Here is a 25,626-nt window from a genome sequence, read left to right as displayed (position 1 = left end):
TGACACGAACTCCAGCTTCCCGCTACGAAGTTGTCTATATCCGCCCGAAGCTATTTTCATTCTTTTCGATCTGACCCCCAAACGCAGCGGACGTGCTCTGGAGGGCCTACGTTCAATCATATACATTTTCTCAGAACATGATAAAAATAAAAAAATATATATAAAAAAAGCCCCCCAACGATTTTATATTGGTGCCAGAGTAAATATTCTTCTTCGAGCTTCGGCACATAAATGGCCATTAACTAATTTAAAACCTTTATTTAGAATTGGCACCAAGTTGCTCAGCAATTTTTCCTGGAAAATTCGGTGGCCCACAAGCCATTTTAGTTGGCCCGAATAAAGGAAAACGTGTGCTAGAGGCGCCACCAACCTAAATGCATCGAGACTGCCCCAAGGCAGTCCCTTCTTCGGCGACCGAGCTTCGCCATGCCCTAGAGCAAGAGAGCGAAGGGCATCGATCGCTGCGCAGCGTCGTGCAGTGAATTTTATTGTGTTTTTCGTCGGAGACAGACGTCTTTAACCCTCGCTAAAAATAGCCATCTAGCAATAGGCAAAATAATTCGCTAAAAGAACAACAATCATACAAATCATACAATCAAACAAATTAAGGTGAAAAAATTTTAATTTTTTTACCCTAGGAACATTTCGTCTTTCAAGATAAATGTTCCTGACGAAGTCTTTGGCACTCTATGCTCTGCCGAAACCTGGCCACAGTATGTGGTTGTCAAAGAGTTTGAAGGTACGAAAAAGAAAAAGCGGCCTGTAGGAATTACTCTTCTTAGGCCAGATTTGCCCAATGCTCCGTCTACGTCTTCCAATTCCGTCCCAAAAAACTAACCAGTTCCCTTGGTATTTCCTATCAGAATGCAAGAGGCTTATGCAGTAAGCTTCCTAAATTGTATTCCGACAGCGTCGCATTTGCTTCCCAAGTTATTGTGTTCACAGAAACCTGGTTAAAGTCGGAGATTCTGAGCTCCGAAGTTTTTCCAGCTGCGTTCACAGTATACCGGCTAGATCGGCCTATCAGACGTGGGGGAGGTGTCCTTATAGCGGTCGACTCCACTCTCACGTCCGAATTAATAATTTTCGAGGAATCCAACAATGTTGAATTCCTTTGCGTGAAGCTATCAGTTAATGGTAGTTCCATTTTTGTTACATGTTCCTACATTCCTCCATTGTCGGAACTTCCTATTTATTGGAACCATCTTTCCGCTATTCAGTTGGTCTCCAAAAGACTTTCGGATAGGGACCATTTAGTAGTTCTTGGTGATTTTAACATCCCAGGGGCTATTTGGTCCCTAGATAATTCCACTAACACACTTCTTACGACAACACATCATGATTTTATTGCTGGCTTGTTTGACATTTCGCTGTCCCAAGTCAATCATGTTCGAAATTCCTTAGAGCGCTTGCTTGATCTTTGTTTTGTCTCAGATCCGGAAAGAGTTAGTTTAGCTAGGGTGGCGCCCCTGACGCAACCCGAAGATCCCTATCATCCCACTTTCGATGTGACTATCGACTTGGGGACTGTTTCACGGAATAAGTCCAGCCCAAGAAGTCTTCTGCTTTAGCAAAACGGATTTCGTACGGCTGAATAATTTCATAATTAATTACAACTGGTCCGATCTATACACATGCAGTGACATGGCGGAAGCCGTGGGTATTTTTTATCGTGTTATGAATTCATTTTTTATTGACTGTGTTCCGTTATACTGTCCGTCTACATCAAACAAGCCTCCTTGGTTTACCAAAGAGTTGACCCGCCTCAAAAAAAGAAAATCAAATCTATATGCTAAATATCAACGTACCGGTTCTCCGATTGTCCTATCTAGTTATTTATCAGCTCGATCCACATTTATTGTGTATAACGCGCAGTGCTACAATAATTATTTGACTCGTTGCAGGTCCCAGTTTTCTGAGGACCCAAAACAGTTTTATAATTTCGTTAAATCCAAGCGTAAATCCATTACTCGTCCGTCCTCGCTCTCTTTTGGTAATTCAACAGCAGATAATGATCAGGCAATAGCCGATCTCTTTGCTCAGTTTTTTGAAACCACTTACTCCAACTCAATAGACCCAAATCAGGCTTATCCTTACATCATCCCCAAATCGAACCAAATCTTCAGTCCTACCATTAACGAAAGCTGTCTTCTTAGGGATCTTTATCGTGTTAAGCCAGTTTTTTTACCAGGTCCCGACGGAATACCAGGCTGTGTGCTTAGGAATTGTGCCGAAGCCCTGTGCAATCCACTTCTCAAATTGTTTACCTTATCCTTAGAAACCTCCCACTTTCCCCTTATTTGGAAGGAATCGTTCGTTATTCCTCTCCACAAAAAAGGTAGCAAATTGGATGCCAACAATTAAAGAGGTATCTCTAAGTTGTCGGCCATCCCTAAACTGTTCGAAAATGTTATTACTCCTCATCTGCAGCACCTGTGTAGGTCAATTATTTCTCCATGTCAACATGGTTTTATTAGGCGAAGATCAATTACAACGAATCTGTTGGAGCTTACTTCCTTTATTATAAAGGGAAATAACTTTCAGACAGATGTAATCTATACTGATTTCAGTAAAGCATTTGACTCTGTTAACCATTCTCTTCTTGTTTGGAAACTCGATTTAATGGGATTTCCGACTCATCTTCTTAATTGGATCTCAGGTTATCTAAATGGCAGGACGCAGAAGGTCCTTTTCGAAAATAAACTATCTAATGTTCTTAGGGTTACATCTGGCGTCCCGCAAGGGAGTCATTTGGGTCCCCTACTGTTTACGTTATTTATCAACTATCTGCCCAAAGTTTTGACCAACTCCAGAGTACTTATGTATGCTGATGACGTCAAGCTTTGTGTGCAATATAACGATGCTACTTGCCAATCAGACTTACAGACAGATCTTAACAATTTTCAAACATGGTGCTGCGTGAACTTATTAAACTTAAACGGCAAGTGCATTCTCCCGTGTCACTCCTAAGCCTGCAACTTATACATTACCAACCATTCCATGGGGTCCCATGTAAGCACTTACATTACCGACCATTCCATGGAGCACTATTTCACTAGTTCCAGCTAGTAGCTGGTTCGCAGCTCGTTTACCGTAGAGTCAGTATAGTAAGTACCCATATAGTAACCGACGAAGTAAGCAACTACGCAAGGCCAATCGCCACCTCCCGTACTACAGGGCAATAATATCTAACGTTGATAGCCTCCCAAAACTAAAAACTTCAATTCTAACCTACTTACGCATGCAAGCAACCAATCCGGCAGTACGCCAGTAGTAGTCTCCCCGCATCCTTTTTTTTTAAGTCCTTCGCGTTTACTAATTGCTAACAGAACAAGCACGTGCTTGGTGTCGCAAGTTCCACTTGATATGTACTGTACATAGTGCATCACCGTCTTGCAAAAAAAATATATGTTATATAGAGCAAGTGAAGTCGGCTAGAGCTTATTTTTCTTATTTTCTCGATTCCATCATTTTAATTATTATTCATGGAAAAGAATAAGTTTTGCTTTTAAAGATTTTTCGTAAATATTGTATGTGTTGGCTAAGGAATCAAAAGAAAGAAATGTCGAAAATCTTCGGAAAAATTTAAAGGTGCGGTAAAACTATAATAATCCATAAAGCAGTGAAAACAAACCCCCCCAAATAATCTTCAGTGCATACGAACAAAAACAATAAAAAAAAAAAAATAAATAAAATACGTGCATTGAAGACCGTCAACAATAACATGAAAAGCTCGTTGGCAATAAAACCATAATCCTCGCTAAGAATTGTTTCCAGCTACATACACCATCTAAAGATTTTTCGACGATGGAGCTGCAGCCAAATGTAAGTGAAACCAATGCATGCTAGCTATCGTTTTTTTTTTGTTTGTTTTGCTCGCGGCTTTCGTAGAGATAAGCTTTTATTGCTACACTGAGCGACGAATTTTTGAAAAGTGGAAAATAAAATCAGCCTAATTTAATTTTCAATTCTCCTAATAATAAATTAAATACGCAAACTAGTCCCTCAGTTTTATCTGAATGAAACTTTGCATTTACTATATACTCTCTATATACTCTCACTGCTATATATGTCGGAACGGGCCGGATCGGACGACTATATCATATAGCTGCCATACAAATGTTCGATACATTTTTAGAAAACAAATTATAACTTGATCGTTTTTCAAAATTTTTGCATCATTTTTGAGATATAGCCATTTTATATTTTGGTAAAAATTTTATGAAAATCGGACGACTATATCATATAGCTGCCATAGGAACGATCGGGAAATTAATAGACAAAAATTATAACATCGTTGTTTTTCAACGTATTTTCATCTACTCTGAGATATGAGCTTATGTTATTATTTCAGAATTTAGGTATAAATATTATGAAATTCGGACAACTATATCATATAGCTGCCATAGACGCGATCGGTAAATGTAGAGAAAATGTAATGCTGGGAATGTGAAACTGTAACTATTAAACTGTAAACATAATAAGTATAGGTAAAATATAATGAAACTCTGTTTTGTGTGTGTCTTTAGCATTAGAATTTATAATAATTTTTTTTTTTTTTTTTTTTTGCAAGACCTTGATGCATTATGTACAGTACGTATCAAGTGGAACTTGCGACACCAAGCACGTGCTTGTTCTGTTAGCAATTAGTAAACGCGAAGGACTTAAAAAAAAAGGAGGCGGGGAAACTACTACTGGCGTACTGCCAGATTGGTTGCTTGCATGCGTAAGTAGGTTAAGATTGAAGTTTTTAGTTTTGGGAGGATAAAGTCGCCAAAATCAATCCCAAGTGGGCATGATTTCGAGCTAAGGTCAGATTTTCTTAATATAAGAACGAACATACTTAATTTTTTCAATCTCGAAAATTCTTGATTCAATCCCGCTAATCTTAAAAATTTCAATTCCAATTTTTCTTAATTTAATCTCAAACATTCTTAAATTTTAATTTAATTCAAAAAATTTCTCGATTTAGTCCCCGAAATTCTTAATTATTTTAATCCCAAAAATCCTTGATTTAATCCCTAAAGTTCTTAGTGAGAAGTGAAAGAAGTTTTAATTTAAATCTGAAATTATAGAGCTAATAAAAATGGTTATTAAATTACTTATATTAATGTATAAATCTTATTAAAAGCCACTTAAACTTACTTATCCTAGTTCTCGGTCGGGATTAAAACCCATGTCTCAGAAATCACAGACCGTCCGCTTACCAACTGGGCCATTGAGTCAAATCAAAAGCTAATGTCGGGAACGCGAATACATACAGTTTCAAGGAAAGAGCAAAAATATATGTATCCCTTTATCTCTCTCTCTGAGCTAAAAATAGATTTGCTGCTCTCACCAAATTTTTAAGAATATTTAGGCTTAATTCAAGAATGTTTGGGCTTATTATGCCTCTATAATCCCAAAATGAGATTAATTCAAGAATTCTTACGCTCATTTTGTCATTTTAATCCCGAAACGCGATTGATTCAAGAATTTTTAGGCTTAATTGGTAATTTTAATCCCGAAACGGGACTGATTCAAGAATTTTTAAGGCTTAATTTGTCATTTAATCCCGAAACAGGATTAACTCGACCGTCTAACCCCGAATCGTACTTAAAAATTTTAAGTCACCACATCGAAAAAATCAAGAAAAAAATTCTTGATTTTTTCGTTCTACCATTTTTTCTGTGTAGATATTATTGTGTACAAATCGTTATAATTTGCACAGAGGACTCTAAAGGGTTCATGCAGTTCAAAGGATGTTCTACAGTGGGCCAAAACTAATGGTAAAAATTATCTGGTGTTTCTTATTGGTACGTGAAAATTTAGCTGACCGAGCAAGTCAGTACTTTCCACGTCACCACGGATTAAGTTGTATAAAAATGTAATACCTAGCATGGTTCTACGATTGGATAAGGAGGGTAAGTTAATTAGTAAGAGTCTACTAGAATAAGACGGTAACCTCTGGTTTGCATCCCAGTTTAAACCGCGTAAAGCGAAAAGTAAGAAGTTCTTTTGAACCGATTCTATGCGTTTACTATGGACGCCATACTGAGGGCTCCAAACGCAGGATCCATATTCTAAGATAGGACGAACAAGTGAAGTATATGACGGTTTGGTAACGTAGGGGTCATTGAATTCCTTCGACCACCGTTTAATGAAACCAAGCACACCCCTGGCTTTATTCACCATGCACGAAATATGATCGATAAAGTCAAGTTTAGGATCCAGAAGGACTCCTAAATCATCAACTATACTAATTTTTTCCAAAGAGCAGCCGTTTAGCGTATAAGTTGCAGGCTTAGGAGTGACACGGGAGAATGTCATTAGCTTGCACTTAGAGCCGTTTAAGTTTAATAAGTTCACGCAGCACCATGTTTGAAAATTGTTAAGATCTGTCTGTAAGTCTGATTGGCAAGTAGCATCGTTATATTGCACACAAAGCTTGACGTCATCAGCATACATAAGTACTCTGGAGTTGGTCAAAACTTCGGGCAGATCGTTGATAAATAACGTAAACAGTAGGGGACCCAAATGACTCCCTTGCGGGACGCCAGATGTAACCCTAAGAACATTAGATAGTTTATTTTCGAAAAGGACCTTCTGCGTCCTGCCATTTAGATAACCTGAGATCCAATTAAGAAGATCAGTCGGAAATCCCATTAAATCGAGTTTCCAAACAAGAAGAGAATGGTTAACAGAGTCAAATGCTTTACTGAAATCAGTATAGATTACATCTGTCTGAAAGTTATTTCCCTTTATAATAAAGGAAGTAAGCTCCAACAGATTAGTTGTAATTGATCTTCGCCTAATAAAACCATGTTGACATGGAGAAATAATTGACCTACACAGGTGCTGCAGATGAGGAGTAATAACATTTTCGAACAGTTTAGGGATGGCCGACAACTTAGAGATACCTCTTTAATTGTTGGCATCCAATTTGCTACCTTTTTTGTGGAGAGGAATAACGAATGAAAGTGGGAGGTTTCTAAGGATAAGGTAAACAATTTGAGAAGTGGATTGCACAGGGCTTCGGCACAATTCCTAAGCACACAGCCTGGTATTCCGTCGGGACCTGGTAAAAAAACTGGCTTAACACGATAAAGATCCCTAAGAAGACAGCTTTCGTTAATGGTAGGACTGAAGATTTGGTTCGATTTGGGGATGATGTAAGGATAAGCCTGATTTGGGTCTATTGAGTTGGAGTAAGTGGTTTCAAAAAACTGAGCAAAGAGATCGGCTATTGCCTGATCATTATCTGCTGTTGAATTACCAAAAGAGAGCGAGGACGGACGAGTAATGGATTTACGCTTGGATTTAACGAAATTATAAAACTGTTTTGGGTCCTCAGAAAACTGGGACCTGCAACGAGTCAAATAATTACTGTAGCACTGCGCGTTATACACAGTAAAAGTGGATCGAGCTGATAAATAACTAGATAGGACAATCGGAGAACCGGTACGTTGATATTTAGCATATAGATTTGATTTTCTATTTTTGAGGCGGGTCAACTCTTTGGTAAACCAAGGAGGCTTGTTTGATGTAGACGGACAGTATAACGGAACACAGTCAATAAAAAATGAATTCATAACACGACAAAAAATACCCACGGCTTCCACCATGTCAGTGCATGTTTATAGATCGGACCAGTTGTTATTAATTATGAAATTATTCAGCCGTACGAAATCCGTCTTGCTAAAGCAGAAGACTTCTTGGGCTGGACTGTCAGATTTATTCCGTGACAAACCAATCTGCAAACCAATCTGCAAGGGTATACAAACTTCGGCGTGCCGAAGTTAGCTTCCTTTCTTGTTTTTAATCATTTATTCTTATGGTTTATAATATAAACTTTTTATATTTTTTATAGTATATTTTATACCCTTAAACATATATACATATATCAAATCCTTCTATTTTCAGAGCAGTGTGTTTCGAATATTTCTTTTGTCGTTAGAAATGCTTAGCCAATTAGAATAAAATACTAAAATAAAATAAAAATCAATAATGGTATTAGTTGTTTAAATCTGGTTGCTTTAGAAATAGTAAACTAGTCAAAGATCATGAAGTATAAACAGAAAGGAAACTAAGTTCGGCACGTCGAACTTTGTATACCCTTGCAGACATTATTCCATTGCATTTTACCTATACTTATTATTTAGAGTTTGACAGATACAGTTTTACATTCACACCTTTACATTTTCTCTACATCTACCGATCTCTTCTATGGCAGCTATATAATATAGTTGTCCGATTTTCATAAAATTTTTACCAAAATTCTGAAATAATATACAATGGCTATATCTTAAAAATATAGAAAATCCGCCAAGTTCTAATTTTTTGTCTAAAAATTTATCAAACATTTGTATGGCAGCTAAATAATATAGTCGTCCGATCCGGCCAGTTCCGACATATATAGCAGTGAGAGTATATAGAAGACTAAATGCTAAGTTAAATTTAGATAGATTTAAAACTGAGGGACTAGTTTGCGTAAAAACGGACAGACGGACGGACGGGCGGACGGACGGATCGACTCGGCTGTTGATGCTGATCAAGAATATATATACTTTCTAGAGTCGGAAAGGTCTCCTTTACTGCGTTGCAAACTTCTGACTGAAATTATGAAAATAAATTTATAATTATGTTGAAAGCTAACTTAAGGGGGTCTTCTCATTCAAAACCCGTTTTTTGGACCCTTTTTTAAAAAAAACGCAAAGAATAATTGAAAACGTTTTTTGTTTATTGTATTAAAAAATGTTCAAAGTAAATAAAAAAATTGTTTTTTCCTCGATACGAGGGTTGTTCAAAGAGTAATGAGAAAAAAAAAGGAAAAAAAAAGTGTCGTCCTGGCAGCCACGATTCAGGGTCTCCAGAGCGTCCGAAATGAAAAAAAAACAAGAAAGGAAGCTAACTTCGGCACGCCGAAGTTTGTATACCCTTGCAGATTGGTTTTAATATTTAATAATATTATAATGCCGAAAACAGACACTAAACAGAGTTTCATTACATCTTACCTATACTTATTATGTTTACAGTTTGACAGTTACAGTTATACATTCCAAGCTTAACATTTTCTCTACATCTACGGATCGCTTCTATGGCAGCTATATGATATAGTTGTCCGGTTTCCATACAATTTATACCAAAATTCTATAATAATAAGTAAAGCTCAAGTCTCAGAGTAGATGAAAATACGTTGAAAAACAACGAAGTTATAATTTTTTCTATTACTTTCCCTATCGTTCCTATGGCAGCTATAAGATATAGTCGTCCGATTTTCATAAAATTTATTCCAAATTTTTGAAATAATACCAGAAGCTCATGTGTCAAAGTAGATTAAAATACGTTGAAAAACAACAAAGTTATAATTTTTTTTCGATTAATTTCCCGATCGTTCGGCCTGGCAAAAATCCTCCATCTGAACCCTCTCCGAGGGTGCCGGCTGGGCAATGGGCACTATATTAGCCCGGACACGGGTAATGCATTGCTGCTTGATACAGTGTCTAGCAAAGGCAAACTCCTTCTGCCCTAAAAAGCCTAAGGAAGTGAGCCGTTAGCCATGGGTGGAGGTGCCTGGCGGAAGGCATAAAACGCAAGTGGGTGGTACCCCTGAAAAAGAAACCATTCTGGAGGGTTTAAAGGAAGAAACCAGGGCTGGGATGTCAGCCCAAACGTCGGTGGAAGGCGTGACCGCTACCACCGGCGGGCACAGGGCGGAGCAATCCTCTCTGCGTGTCGCCAGCGGTTACACCTCTGATGTGACGGAAGCAGGTCATGTCAGTTGCAACGCTACTGCCGAAAAAACTACGCAGGGGAAGTTGAGCCGCTCACGTGCCATAGTCGATACAGACTCGGACCTTGGGAGCGTGCAGCTTCTCCACTCACCGAAACCAGGCACCAGCTCCCAGCGCAGGGACGGGCCAAAGCGGTCAAGCGAGGGAATGAAGGCCAAGGCGCTGTACAAGGCTGCCCTCCGCATCCAGGATCGGCTCCAGGAAAAAGCCGCCCTATCCCCAGAGGAGAAGGCAAAGCTTACCTGGGCTGGCGAAAAAGCCCAAAAAAACCGCAAAAGTCAGTGAGGTGACCAAACGACACTTGATCGTGGCCCTCATTGACAGAAGCGATGAAGCCGGCAAAATGACCGAGGCGCAGTGGAAGATGGTGCATGCGCGGCTCGTTGAGTCATTGTACGCACGGATGGAGGATGATCCCGAAGTTCCCATGCCCACCTTCGATGGCGCTGGGTGGTCAAAATCCTAAAGTGCATGGATGACCCGACGAGCAAGTGGCTGACGCAAGCGGTCTGCTAGTTGGAGGCGCTGTGGGAGGGAGCCAACCAAGAGGTGGTGGACCGGTAGCTAATCCCATCAACTCCAAAAGCGAAGGTACTCTTCCCCATCGCAATCCAAGCGGACCGGGTGCTGAAGCTGCTGCAGCGTCAGAACCCGGATATCCCAGCCGCGGACTGGAAGGTTCTTCACGTTGCGGCCCCATCACCCAGGCAATGCCATCGCCGGACTGAAGTCCGCATATTACAATTTGCTCCCTCCACCAACGGTAAGCAGGAATAGAACCGCCATACTTGTACGGAAGGGTCTACACGCTAACCTTATGTCCCACTACAGCTCTGATGACCTGACCGTGGTGATGCTAGAGAGCGGGAAAAAGCGCCTTTTGATAGCTTCCTGCTACATGGCACACGACAGGACTGCCCCACCAGAAGAACTCATGAGCTTGGTAGAAGCCAGCCCGAAGGACCAGCAACTGCTCGTGGGTGCAGGCGCCAACGCGCACCACTGCGTATGGGGGAGCCCCGACATAAACGACAGAGGTGAGTCCCTCTCAGACTTTATACTCTCAACCAACCTGATTATAGCAAACGTGGGGGAGGAACACACCTATGTAGATCCCACCTCCTCAAACGTGCTAGATCTTACTCTGGTAAGGGGACAAGGTACTTTGGTATCAGAATGGAGAACCCTTGAGAGACCATCCTTCTCAGATCATAAGTACATACGGTTCCAATACGCATTCGAACACTCTCCAAAACAATCAGTCTTCATGAACCCCGGAATACTAACTGGGGAAAGTTCAAGGAGACTATCGCGACACGGCTCGCGATCTCTCCGGGCATAGTAGAATCCGCGGAAGACATAGAAAAGTCCCTAGAGACCCTCTCCAAAGAACTGCTGAATGCGTACCACGCATCATGCCCTATATCGGACACGAGAAAGACGACCAGGCCACCCTGGTGGAATAAGGACCTTTCACTCCGACGCAACAAACTCAAAGAATTCTTCAAAATCGCCAAGCAGGCGAAAGATGAAATCATCAATGAGGAATACAAAGTCCTCCTTAGGGACTACAAGAAGGAAATACGCAAGGCGCAGAGAAACTCATGGAGAAACTTCTGCTTCAATATAGAGACTGCCCCGGAAACGGCTAGACTCCGTAAGCTGCTATCGAAGCAGCCAACCATACAGAGTCAGCTCAAACGCGGCGACGGACAGTGGACTGAGGGCAGCGAAGAGGCCCTAACAGCACTAATGCATGCGCATTTCCCAGGATGCACTGAGGTACCCGATGCAAATAAGCACCAGGACCTAGCAACTGGAGAAGAGCATCTCCCAAAAGATCTAATATCCTCTAGAAGAATCCACTGGGCTATAGACTCCTTTGCGAGGATAAAAACACCAGGACTAGATGGAATATTCCCTGCCATGCTGCAGGCGACCAAGGAATTGATCACCCCATGGCTCTACGCAATATATACAGCTTTTTTAAGCACGGGCCATATCCCTATCCAATGGAGGACCTCTCGGATTGTCTTCATGCCCAAAGCAGGAAAGTGCAGCCACATGAGCCCCAATGATTACAGACCGATAAGCCTCACCTCATTCCTACTTAAAACTCTGGAAAAGCTGCTGGACCTATACATCAGGAACGATGTAGGGAGACTACTGTCGACCAACCAGCACGCCTACACGAAGGGGAAATCAGTGGAGACGGCACTGCATTCGTTGGTAGCCACCATTGAGAGAGCCCTAAACAATAAGGAGTAGGCACTTGGAGTGTTCGTGGACATATCCGGGGCATTCAACAACGTTAGCACGGACGCAAAAATGGATCGTCACGAAGCGACCAACTCGTCCCCCGCTATCAACTTGTGGATAAAAAATCTTCTAAGTTGCCGGCGGGTACAGTCAGATTGGGGCACCGCTTCCATGGTGAGAGGAGCGCACAGAGGCACGCCGCAAGGTGGGGTTCTGTCGCCCCTCCTATGGAATCTGGTGGTAGTCGACCTAATCAAGAGATTTGAGAGGAAAGCACCAAAGATAACAGCTTATGCGGATGACATAAGCATAATTATCACGGGTGTCTGTCCATCGACCCTCAGCTCGATCATGGAAACAACACTCAGGGAGATATGTGAGTGGGCGGAGAAGGTAGGACTCAATATCAATGCGGATAAGACGGACCTTATTCTCTTCACCAAGAGATACAGGGTGCCGCAATGGATCCCCCCGAAAATTAACAAAACCAGGCTGACCCCTAAAACACAAGTCAAATACCTCGGCATCGTACTTGTAGTGGAGAGGGTAAAAAAGGCCACCATAGCGCTATATGCATCCAAAAAGATGCTTAGCAGCACATGGGGCCTCTCACCCGCTCTAATGCATTGGGTCTACATATCGGTGGTGCGTCCGACTCTGCTGTATGGAGTCTTAGTGTGGTGGCAAGCCACGGAGAAGAAAACGTATAATAAGCTTAGAGAGAGAACCCAGCGGCAGGCACTGCTCTGCATATCAGGGGCGCAGAGGTCAACCCCCACCAAAGCACTCGAAACCATAATCGGTATATATCCCCTAGATATCCAAGCGCAACTGACAGCAGGAAAGGAGGTACAACGTCTGGTTGCATCAGGAAACTGGTCGCTACAAGGTACCCTGACTACATGATACCCAGAACGTGCCCGGATGTAAACACAACAGTATGCATAGGACCAAATGACTGGAAGTCAAGCCAGGACCATGCTCAATACCTCAATATATACACCGACGGCTCCAAGATGAAAGGAGGAGTTGGAACGGGCATATACTGTTCAGACCCTGAAATGAGGCTGTCGTATAAGCTACCAAGCTACTGAAGTATATTCCAGGCGGAAGTATTCGCCATCAGGAAAGCAGCAGAGCTTGCGCAGAGCATAAGCAATCCACATGAGGCGGTCAATTTGTTCGTAGACAGTCAAGCGGCGATAAGATCCATGCAATCATCAGTCAGTTCCAAAAATGTACTGGCAAGCAGGGAGTCACTAGATAGCCTAAGCACGACTAAGTCAGTGAGGTTCCCAGCCACCAAGGCATAGACGGTAACTAGACCGCGGACGAACTTGCAAAGGAAGGCGTTGGACTGGCGAGTGAAAGAACAGAAAACGTCTCTATTTCCCTAAGAACGCTCCAAAGCGAGGTAGAGAGACGGGCTGGCGCAAGCGCAAAAAGCAGGTGGAGGAGTAATTCCGCAACCTGCAGAATATCAAAAATCATGTGCAAAGAGCTCAACGAGAAACTCACCCACTACGTGCTGCATCTTCCGCGGAAGGACTGCAGAATGTTAGTGGGTATTCTTACAGGTCACTGCCTGTCTGCTGCACATGCAGTCAACGCCAAATGCCGGAAATGTGATGAATCCGAGGCAATCGAAACCTTGGAGCATCTCATTTGCAAATGTCCGGCCCTAACGAGGGCAAGAATGAGATACCTAGGCTCTCCAGTTCTGGCATCGCTAGAAGATGCCTCCAGAAGAAAGCCAGGCGAACTCGTTGCCTTTGCGAAAAACACCTTGATATTCAAGGATCTCGAAACCCGCATAAATTGTCTCTAGGCCCATCCAGGAGTTTCCCCGGATAGCTATGGGCCATATTGGCCTATGTGTGGCCCCTCGAGGGCCGTCCGGTCTAACCTAACGTTACGTTTTGTTTCCGGTACAGTAATTGTAGTAAACTTTTGATTTAGTTTTTCAAAATTAAAGCTGAGCTCGGATTTCTTTTCGCACTTTCCGATCCTTAGCCTTTTCAATTCTGTTCATCTGTAATTTGCTGTTATACAGTTACCAAATTTTAGTTTGTAGTGGTCACGTTAGGCAAATTTGATCTTTTTTGTAACCGCTTTCCTAGCAATCTTGTACAAACTGTGGAGTTCGTTAGTTTTATAACGCTTCCATCTTTTATAATCTTCTTAAAGGTACGAATTTCTCAAACAGGTACTGAATATTGGATTTAGGATTCAGAATTGAATGTCAACTTTAGGATGCAGATAATGTTCCCAGTCACATAATCCTAATTCTAATTGAATTCCGTTATAGTCAATATTCTCAATGTCCCTGTACGCGAATGAGTCAGTTTTATAGTCTAAGAAATTGGTAAAGTTGGTACAAAAACGTGGTCATAAAGTAAAATCTTGCTGTGGTCATTTATAAACAAGAAAGGAAGCTAACTTCGGCACACCGAAGTTTGTATACCCTTGTAGATTGGTTTTGATATTTATATTATAAATTATAATGCTGAAAACACACACAAAACAGAATTTCATTACATTTCACCTATACTTATTATGTTTACAGTTTTACATTCCCAGCTTTACATTTTCTCTACATCTACCGATCGCTTCTATGGCAGCTATATAATATAGTTGTCCGATTTTCATAAAATTTATACCAAAAATCTGAAATAATAATAAAAAGCTCATATCTCAGAGTAGATGAAAATACGTTGAAAAACAACGAAGTAATAATTTTTTTCCAATTTATTTTCTGACCGTTCCTATGGCAGCTATAAGATATAGTTGTCCGATTTTCATACAATATTTACCAAAATTCTGAAATATTATAAAATGGCTATATCTCAAAAATGATGCAAAAATATTGAAAAATTCTAATTTTTTGTCTAAAAATGTATCAAACATTTGTATGGCAGCTAAATAATATAGTCGTCCGATCCGGCGCGTTCCGACATATATAGCAGTGAGAGTATATAGAAGACTAAATGCAAAGTTAAATTTAGATAGATTTAAAACTGAGGGACTAGTTTGCGTTAAAACGGACAGACGGACGGACATGGCTAGATGGACTCGGCTGTTGAAGCTGATCAAGAATATATATGTATACTTTATAGGGTCGGAAAGGTCTCCTTCACTGCGTTGCAAATTTCTGACTGAAATTATAATACCCTGCAAGGGTATAAAAATAGGTCCAAAAGGGTATCACAGGTGCTCTTGAAATGGGTTGGCGTCGTGTCATTAGTTGGGTAGAAACCCAAGAACTCTAAATTATCAGTAAGGTGTATTTCTTTTAACAGATTACTGTTAAAGTCCCCCGGCATGATAACCTCTGTGTATGCCACAGATTACTCGGTAATCGTTTTTAGTAGTTGCTCGTATTCAGTAGTGGAGTTGGGTCGGTAGATACAGGCAGTGATGTCATTTTTTTTTTAGCAAAAAAAGCTGGATTAACAAAAAAAAAAGCTGAAAAAAGCGGAATTCAATAAAGAAAAAAACTAAGAAAAAAGCTGATTTTTTAAAAACAATTTTTTGTTTGTTTAGGCCTAATCTGACGACGAAAATCCGCTGTAACAATTGTGATAGCGGCCAAACACCATATAAAAAAACTCTGTGAAAAAAGGAAGAAAAAAAACTTTTTGCCTCGTCGATTTTGCCGGTACTCTGATGACGAAAATGATACCTGCGAAAATTGAATGGCGTTGTAACACATGTTACAGCGGATTTTCGTCGTCAGAGTACTAGCCTAGTACTACAAGGCTTTAATTTGGCTGAAAACCCGAAAAACCTCGGCATTTGACCAGGGAAGGGTCAGCGTTTCTAACGCAACTAATGCCTGTCCCTTAAAACGTTTCCGCCACTGTCCTTGTAAGTTAGCACTTCATTCCAAAAGCTAACAGTGTCGTCGACATTTTGCATTGGGATTAGTTTTATGTCATCATAATGCCGTAACGGCATCATGGAAGACGCGCCAAATATAGGTGTGGACTTTTGGATGATGTTATTCGATATAAGTATATATAGATACTGTTGCAATATAAATTAAAAACAATAAACACATTTAAAACAGCACTTAAAATGTATTAAAATTAAAATTAAGAAAAAAGCATCTCAATTTTCTAAAAAAGCTGGAATTCCCGCTACCCGCTGTTTTACAAATTTTCCCGCAATCACACTTCAAAAACAGCTGAATTTGACGGGAAAAAAGCGGAAATGACATCACTGGATACAGGCAATCCGCGTATTTATATTATTTTTACAACATATATCCAAAAACGTACTCTAATGTACAATCACTGCGCTGTCTACATTTAACAGTACATTTAAGATCCGTACGATTCACAGCATATCCTTCACACGACAAAAGTACATCACAAACATTTGGTGAGAGCCGCGCCTCCGACACACAAATTACATCTACGCCGAAATTAATAAAAAGAAACTTGAATTCATCCAGTTTCCGCAATAGGCTTTGCGCATTTAAGTGAACAACTTTGAGCCCAATTTTACGTTTATTAATTACTTTTATCAGGCTATCAGTGATGGAACGCCTTACTTCATCCTGCACTGGAAGATTTGGCTAAAGTTAGGAATGCAAGCTCCATATCTGTAAAGCAGTTTAAAAACATCGAGGTATAAACAAAAAACAAGCGATAGAAAAATTCGAATGCTAACTTAACTTATACCCTGCAAGGGTATAAAAATAGGTCCAGAAGGGTATCACAGGTGCTCTTGAAATGGGTTGGCGTCGTATCATTAGTTGGGTAGAAACCCAAGAACTCTAAATTATCAGTAAGGTGTCTTTCTTTTAACAGATTACCGTTAAAGTCCCCTGGCATGATATCCGCGGTGTATGCCATAGATTAATCGGTAATAGTTTTTAGTAGTTGCTCGTATTCAGTCGTGGAGTTGGGTCGGTAGATACAGGCAATCCGCGTATTTATATTATTTTTACAACATATATCCAAAAACATGTACTCTAATGTACAATCACTGGGCTGTCTACATTTAACCGTACATTTAAGAGCCGAACGATTCACAGCATATCCTTGACACGACAAAAGTACATCACAAACATTTGGTGAGAACCACGTCTCCGACACACAAATTACATCTACGTCGGAATTAATAAAAAGAAACTTGAATTCATCCAGTTTTCGCAATAGGCTTTGAGCATTTACGTGAACAACTTTGAGCCCAATTTTACGTTTACTAATTACTTTTATCAGGCTATCAGTGATGGAACACCTTACTTCATCCTGCACTGGAAGATTTGGCTAAAGTTAGGAATGCAAGCTCCATATCTGTAAAGCAGTTTAAAAACATCGAGGTGTAAACAAAAAACAAGCGATAGAAAAATTCGAATGCTAACTTAACTAAGAGATTAGATTAAGAGCGAAAGCTAGGTTCAGCAGCGACAGCGTTTCCAGCTTCGTATCGCCAGAGAGAGTAAAAGTGAGAGATAAAGAGAGAGGGTTAGCAGTGAGCATCGAAAGCTCGCTCATGTGCGCGATGCAGTTTACGCCCTCTTTGCCCGTGCAGCGAACATGAACTAAGCCACGGCGGTTGAAGTCAGCTGCTCATTGACATAAACTACAGCTTCCGAGTCGATACGAAAGAGCTGTAGAGTTAGTTGGCATTTACGCTCGCGCCGGAACGCCCCAATTTGCTTGAGAAGTGCGATCATCTCCCGAGCGCTTTTCTTTTTAACGATGATCACCGGGTCGACGTGCGTGTATTGAGTTTTACGGGCACGAAAGATATCCCGGATTCTTGGAGGGGCTGTCAGCTGCAGGTGGAAGCACGGCGTGTGAGGCTCGGACATTTTCGCCCTCTCAATATGGTACGCCGTGTATGCGCACCTCATACGCCCCGTTATGCTCCTGCTGAGATGCCAGCTTGGATTCCAGTTGGGCCACCTATCCAGTTGCCCGACCTTTTCATCCGGCCTGTCTCGTTTTGAGCGGAGAACGATCACCTCCCTAGATAGATCGTTTATTTTTTGTCTAAACCTATGTTCAAGCTCCGCCAGAATTTGTTGCTCAGCTTTTTTAAAACTTGAGCTTATGTGCCTATATTTATGATTTGCACTTGGAAGTTGTTGCAGCGACACTGACCTTGTGTAGTTTTATTTAATTAATGTTCAGTTTCTTGGCAGATTTTGATTTTTATAGCGGAGGTAACAAACTGTGACGATTATCTTTGGAAAAGCCAAAGATTGCTACTGGCGATACCACAAAACCACAACAGAGAATAACTGGAACGATTTTTGTTAAGCTATACGGCTCACAGTATAAAGAAAGTAGGTCAAATAACGAGATACGAGAACAAATTCGTGCTCGAAAACAATAGGTAGGCGATTGCTTTGAGTCCTTTTACTTAGCTATTTGTAAATTAAGGGATCGAATGACCGGAATCTTGATGAACGTTGTGGGAACCTGTACTTCCGATGACATCTGGTTAAGAGAGAGCTAATCAAGATGGCATTGATAAACATTCTTTTGTGACTCTTATTAACATTCTGTTGTGACTGTCATTGTAAGGCTATGTCAGTCTTATTCGGCAAGGAAGAGTGTGCAGAACAAGGCGAGAAAATTCACGTATAAAACGAACTTAATAACTTGTATTATTGGTGCAATTACCGGGTTAATACATTGACGACGAGGTAAATGAACACAAAATAGTGGAAGTGTGAAGTGGGGAAAAGAAGTGTATAAATTATTAAACGCTCTTTAAAAAAAAAAAAAAACACACAGCAAGAATATAAAAAAAATTTCAAGTGCACCATTCTTTGTGGCACAGTATTCGTCACGTAGGCATGCAACACATGTTTTTTTTTTAATTGAAAAGAATATAGGGTTAAGTACATATATTACAGAGAAGGGATAGAGTGGAAGAGTCCGCCCCCGCGGGACTGCCGCGAAGCTATACTTCACGGGGGCGGCTGGCGGTCCTAATGCCGCTCATCGGCCTTCAGTGCGACGGGTCTGCTCCCGGCGCCTCAGCTCTCGCATCACGGTTGCTGCCATTTCGGCAGCCGCATTACATTTGGAGGGGGTCTCCATCATGCAACCGACTAAGTTGTCGGGTGTAAGGCGGCGGTTCATGGCTGCTTCCAGCGCCGCTCGTTCCGCCGAGAATAGGGGCATACGAAAAAGGCATGCTCCGCGTCCTCACTAAAATCGCTGCCACAATAGTCGCAGTATGGGTCATCCTCATGCTTAAACCTGTGCAGGTAAGCCTTGAAGCAACCATGTCCTGTGATGATCTGCGTGGTATAGAAGTCCAACTGACCATGTCGTCTCTGCAACCAGGGAGCCAGATCGGGGATGAGCCTGTAGGTCCATCGTCCTGTGCTCGCGTTGTTCCATCTATCTTGCCACCGAGACATGGGACTGCTTCTCTAGTTTCTGCTACCCGAGTTACCAGTCCTGCGCTCATCCGCCGGTATGTCTATTGGGATTGCTCCCGACACCACCAATGCAGCTTCTTCTGACACCGTGCAGAAGCAGCGCAACGCACAGCGTCTATAGACAGATTTACACTGCCGGCTGTAGCTGGCAGTCCTCATGGCTTCCGCCCAAATCGGCGTGGCAAACAGGATGGTCGAGGTCACCACTGTAGCTATTAGTCGTCTGCTATGCTGCTTGGGGCCATCATCCTCGAGGTAGCACCTGTGGCTTTGGATGCCTTGGCCGCTGCGTACTCTAGGTGACTCTTGAACTTCAACCTATGGTCGATCATGACTCCAAGGTACTTAATCGTAGGGCTGGACTCGACGTTTGTCGAGCCTACCCGGAAGATGACCTTCTCAACGGTCTTTCTGCTGCTTATGAGCACTGCTTCCGTTTTATGTTCGGCGAGCGAGAGACCGTTGTCTTTCAGCCATGACATCATCATGTCGATCGCGAGGCTGCACTTAACGGAGACATTGGACAGGTGCTTCTCCACCGTGACCAGCGCTATATCGTTGGCGAACCCTACTACGGCGCAGCCATCAGGTAGTGGAAGTCTCAGGATCCCGCCATACATGACATTCCACAGTATTGGCCCAAGAACAGAGCCCTGGGGTACACCTCCTGTCACGTGGTGTGCCTTGTTGCCGTCATCGGATGTGTATAGAAGGACGCGATCCTTGAAGTAGTCCGCTATCAGGCATGCAACACATGTATGTATGCGTATGTGCATGAATATGTGAATATGGAAATGTGTCCTGGTATGTGTAAAGAAATTACCCTGCAGTACCACATTTCATCAATAGGCCTTTTCATCAACAAATCATCAACGCGCCTACAGAATAGACGCACTGCCTTGATTTGTCGGTGCAAAAACAAAAACAATTTGCATGGACTTCGTTTTTTGAAGTCCGAAACAAAGTAAAAGACGCAATTAAAATAGATTCGCGAAACTTCGACTCCATATTTTCGGAGCAGCGGTTTTCGGTTTCGTCTTGCTTCTTCTTATTCCCTTTGCATTAAAAGTTGAAGTGCTCTGCACTGCAGAAGTTTCGTGTGTTTCATTAATTAATAAATAAATTATTAAATAAATTCGTTCCGGGCCTTATTGGAATATATAAAAAGGTGAGTAAAGTGATTGTTTTTAATTAAATAAAAGCCTATGTGCATTATTTTATTTATTATATATTATATTATTTTTTTCATTTCGGACTGCAGTAATGGCCAACATATTGAAACGAGGATCTTTTGGGTAAATTCCATTTAATTGTATTATTATGTATTCCCTTGATTAATTATTATTTTTTGTAGATGCAATTGCCCAAGTGGATAGAACTGAGCCTCCAGAGAAGATACTGCGCAAAAAATTTGGTCTACGTCAATAAAAAGCGGAAAACCGAGGAGCAAACAGACCTTGAGGCCTTTTAATATATGGATTTAATGTAAATTGTTTATATTTGTGTCTTAGTGTTGGTTTAGAATTAGAAAGTATAAATAACATTAATACAATTTCAAGAATTTAATTTTATATATGAAAAAAAATCATCAACAATTCATCGATGAATCATCATCATTTCATCGATCAAATGTTGATGAAATGTTGATGAAATACTGATGAAATGTTGATGCTGTTGATGACAGCCTATGACATGCCCATGTTAAATTCATCAATAATTTGTATGGCAATTCATCGATGAATCATCAACAAAACGCTTCGGCTACCCTGCAGTACCACATTTCATCAATAGGCCTTTTCATCAACAAATCATTAACGCGCCGACTGCGACGCCGACAGAATCGACGCTCTGCCCACTGCTACTTGAACCCGAACTCCCTTCGTGTACCCGAACTCCCTTCGAGTCCGATTTGTCGGTGCATGAAAAAAAAACAAAAACAATTTGCATGGACTTCGTTTTTTGAAGTCCGAAACAAAGTAGAAGACGCAATTAAAATAGATTCACGAAACTTCGACTCCATATTTTCGGAGCAGCGGTTTTCGGTTTCGTCTTGCTTCTTCTTATTCCCTTTGCATTAAAAGTTGAAGTGCTCTGCACTGCAGAAGTGTCGTGTGTTTCATTAATTAATAAATAAATTATTAAATAAATTCGTTCCGGGCCTTATTGGAATATATAAAAAGGTGAGTAAAGTGATTGTTTTTAATTAAATAAAAGCCTATGTGTATTATTTTATTTATTATATATTATATTCTTTTTTTCATTTCGGACTGCAGTAATGACCAACATATTGAAACGAGGATCTTTTGGGTAAATTCCATTTAATTGTATTATTATGTATTCCCTTGATTAATTATTATTTTTTTGTAGATGCAATTGCCCAAGTGGATAGAACTGAGCCTCCAGAGAAGATACTGCGCAAAAAATTTGGTCTACGTCAATAAAAAGCGGAAAACCGAGGAGCAAACAGACCTTGGAGACTTTCAATATATGGATTTAGAGTTAATTGTTTATATTTGTGTCTTAGTGTTGGTTTAGAATTAGTAAGAATAAATAATATTAATAAAATTTCAAGAATTTAATTTTATATATGAAAAAAAATCATCAACAATTCATCGATGAATCATCATCATGTCAACGATCAAATGTTGATGAAATACTGATGAAATGTTGATGAAAAGTTGAAGAAATGTTGATGAAATACTGATGCAATGTTGATGAAATACTGATGAAATACTGATGAATCATTAGTATTTCATCAACATTTCATCAGTACTTCAACAACATTTCATCAGTATTTCATCAACATATCAGTATTTCATCAACATGTCATCAGTATTTCATCAACATATCATCATCATTTCATCGAGGAATTGTTGATGAAATACTGATGAAAGGCTGATGAAATGTTGATGCTGTTGATGACAGCCTATGACATGCCCATGTTAAATTCATCAATAATTTGTATGGAGATTCATCGATGAATCATCAACAAAACGCTTCGGCTATTGATGAAACGTTGATGAAATGTTGATGAATTTGATAATTCTAATAAGAGGAAAAAAACGAATACATGGTATACATCTATATCTATATCTATATATATAAAAATGGAGACAAAAAATGTTACTAATGGCATCACAAGAGAACGGCTGGGCCGATTTGGCTCAAATTTTGTTCAGTTGTTTGTAATTGCCAGAAGAAAGGTTATTAAATAAGAAAATTTTGGGAAGTCCTTCCGGAAAAGTCGCTAGCGGCTCAACAGATGGACACACTGTAGTATGTAAAATTCTGAAAATTCAATGAACTCGGTAAAAAAATATTTAAACAAAAAAATCGAGCTAACGAAGCATTACCAATTGGAAGTAATGCCTGCTGTTAGACGCTCAAGTTTTGGACGGCGTTCACGCAATACAATAGGTATTCAGAGTTCCCGTAATAGTCGGACGCAAGAGGAACGTACAGAAATAAATGCATCGATACGTGCCCAAATGGCACAGCTTCGCGCTCCACAAAGATCACCTCAAGCCCGACAAAATAATAGAGAAAGACGAGCCGCAAATGAAAACTTGAATCGCGCTGCATTCGCATACAATCCTGAAACATCCTACAAGGATCTTACCTGCGTTGTTATTGGTTCATTGTCTGTTGTATGTCAGCATTGCAATGCACCGAAGTTTCGGTTGGAAACCCCCGGCTTATGCTGTGCAGGTGGCAAAATTAAATTGCCCGTTTTGGCTCACCCACCAGGGCCATTGTATTCGCTACTATATGGAAATTAAGCCCAATCAAACAGTTTCCTAAAGCACAAAAATATAACGGATGCTTTCCAATTACGTCATTTGGAGTCAAGGTTTTTCATCAATCAGGCTACAATCCAAGTTATAAGGTAATGGCGTCTCTTTATTATTAAAATGAACAACTCCCATTTTTTTGAAATTGCACCCCAACATTCAGATTCAAGGGCAAATTCACCAATGAGCGGGCGCTTTGTTACCACCACAAAACAATTTCATTGGTGATTCGGCAATTGAACTAAATCACCGCTGTTAAATTTTTACTGCAACTAAACGTGAAATTATCGAACAATTGCAAAATCTTCTCCATGAGCATGAACTGCATTGAATATAATGCATTATGACGAACACAAAATCATTATCAGCGCTAACAAAAAAGACCCACTGGTAGCCATGCAAGAACATTTTTATGCTCCCACCATCAATGAAGTCGCAGTGGTGATTTTTGGCGAGAATGTGGAATGACGCGATATTGTTTTGAAGCGTCGGGATAATGGCCAATTGCAGCGAGTTTATGAGACTCATCGGTCATATAATGCTCTTCAATACCCGTTGATGTTCTGTCGTGGAGAAGATGGGTATCACTTCAACATAAAGATGGTCAATCCAACATCAGGTTTGTTTACAAGTCATCACTTCTCTTTGATTCTACAACTAAAATTGAATTCAAATTCTAGGAGAAGAAACGAATAAGAAGGTCAACTCTATGAATTTTTATGCGTATCGATTGATGATTTGACTAGATGTTGACAATCATCTGTTAAGATGCCGCCGTTTGTTTCAACAGTACTGCGTCGACATGTACGTCAAAGTAAAAACGGAACGTCTCAATTTCATTCGTTTTAATCAGTCGAAGTTGCGGTCAGACGAGTACATTCACTTGCGTGACGCCATCGCTACTGAAGGACACGCGGCCAACATCGGTTGTTTGACCAATCTCCCAGCTACTTATGTTGGAAGTCCGCGCCATATGCAAGGGCAAATTTAAAGGAGAGGAAGTTCTTATCCCACGAATTTTGATTTTTCCAACAGATCTTCCATTCCAATTCAAGAGGATTCAGTTCCCAGTTTGAGTGGCGATTGCGATGACAATTAATAAACCGCAAGGCCAATCGTTGGAAGTCTGCGGGATAAATCTGGAATATCCATGTTTTTCACATGGCCAGCTATACGTAGCCTGTTCGCGTGTGGGAAAGCCGTCATCATTATTTATTTTTGCACCGGATAACAAAACAAAAAATATTGTTTATCAGATCGCTCTCCACTGATTTCAAGTCAAAAAAATTTGTCAATCCAACGACAGGTTTGTTTAAAAGTCATCACTTCTTTTTGATTCTCAACTAATTTTGAATTCAAATTTTAGCCTAAAATTTTTAGGAGAAGATAGGAATAAGGTCAGCTCTATGAATTTTTATGCGTATCGATTGATGATGTTTCAACAGTAGTGTTTCGACATGTACGTCAAAGTAGAAACGGAACGTCTCAATTTAATTTGTTTTAATCAGTCGAAGTTGGGGCGAGATAAAGTTCGCCGGGTCCGCTAGTACATATATAAAAATGGAGACAAAAAATGTTACTAATGGCATCACAAGAGAACGGCTGGGCCGATTTGGCTCAAATTTTTTTCAGTTGTTTGTAATTGCCAGAAGAAGGTTATTAAATAAGAAAATTTTGGGAAGTTGTCCGGAAAAGTCGCTAGCGGCTCAACAGATGTACACACTGTTGTATGTACAATTCTGAAACACCCTACAAAGATCATAGCTGCGTTGAGATTGTGTATCAATGAAATCGGTAAAAAAAATATTTAAACAAAAAAAATTAAGTTAACGAAGCATTACCAAAGTGAGCTTAAACAATTGGAAATAATGCCTGCTGTTAGACGATCAAGTCTTGGGCGGCGTTCAAGCAATGCAATAAGTAATCCGAGAAGAAACGTACAGAAATAAATGCATTCGCGCTGCACATTGACCACCTCAAGCCCGACAAAATAATAGAGGAAGACGAGCCGCAAATGAAAACTTGAATCGCGCTGCATTCGCATATAATCCTGAAACATCCTATAAGGATCTTACCTGCGTTGTTATTGATTCATTGTCTGTTGTATGTCAGCATTGCAATGCACTGAAGTTTCGGTTGGAAACCCCCGGCTTATGCTGTGCAGGTGGCAAAAATTAAATTGCCCGTTTTGGCTCATCCACCAGAGCCATTGTATTCGCTACTATATGGAAATTCAGCCCAATCAAACAGTTTCCTAAAGCTTGCACAAAAATATAACGGATGCTTTCCAATTACGTCATTTGGAGTCGAGGTTTTTCATCAATCAGGCTACAATCCAAGTTATAAAGGTAATGGCGTCTCTTTATTATCAAAATGAACAACTCACATTTTT

At 40.6% G+C, this 25,626-nt stretch overlaps 1 protein-coding gene across 8 annotated transcripts in view; it reads right to left on the bottom strand.

The window, feature by feature from the left end:
• DIP-lambda (Dpr-interacting protein lambda) overlaps positions 1–25,626 on the bottom strand; it is a 442,761-nt gene that overhangs the window by 153,489 nt on the left and 263,646 nt on the right. The window lies entirely within an intron of this gene.

The sequence above is a fragment of the Drosophila kikkawai genome, chromosome 2R (genome assembly GCF_030179895.1).
Source record: "Drosophila kikkawai strain 14028-0561.14 chromosome 2R, DkikHiC1v2, whole genome shotgun sequence".
Taxonomy (NCBI): Eukaryota; Metazoa; Arthropoda; class Insecta; order Diptera; family Drosophilidae; genus Drosophila; species Drosophila kikkawai.
This window is presented reverse-complemented; position numbering and strand designations above follow the sequence as displayed.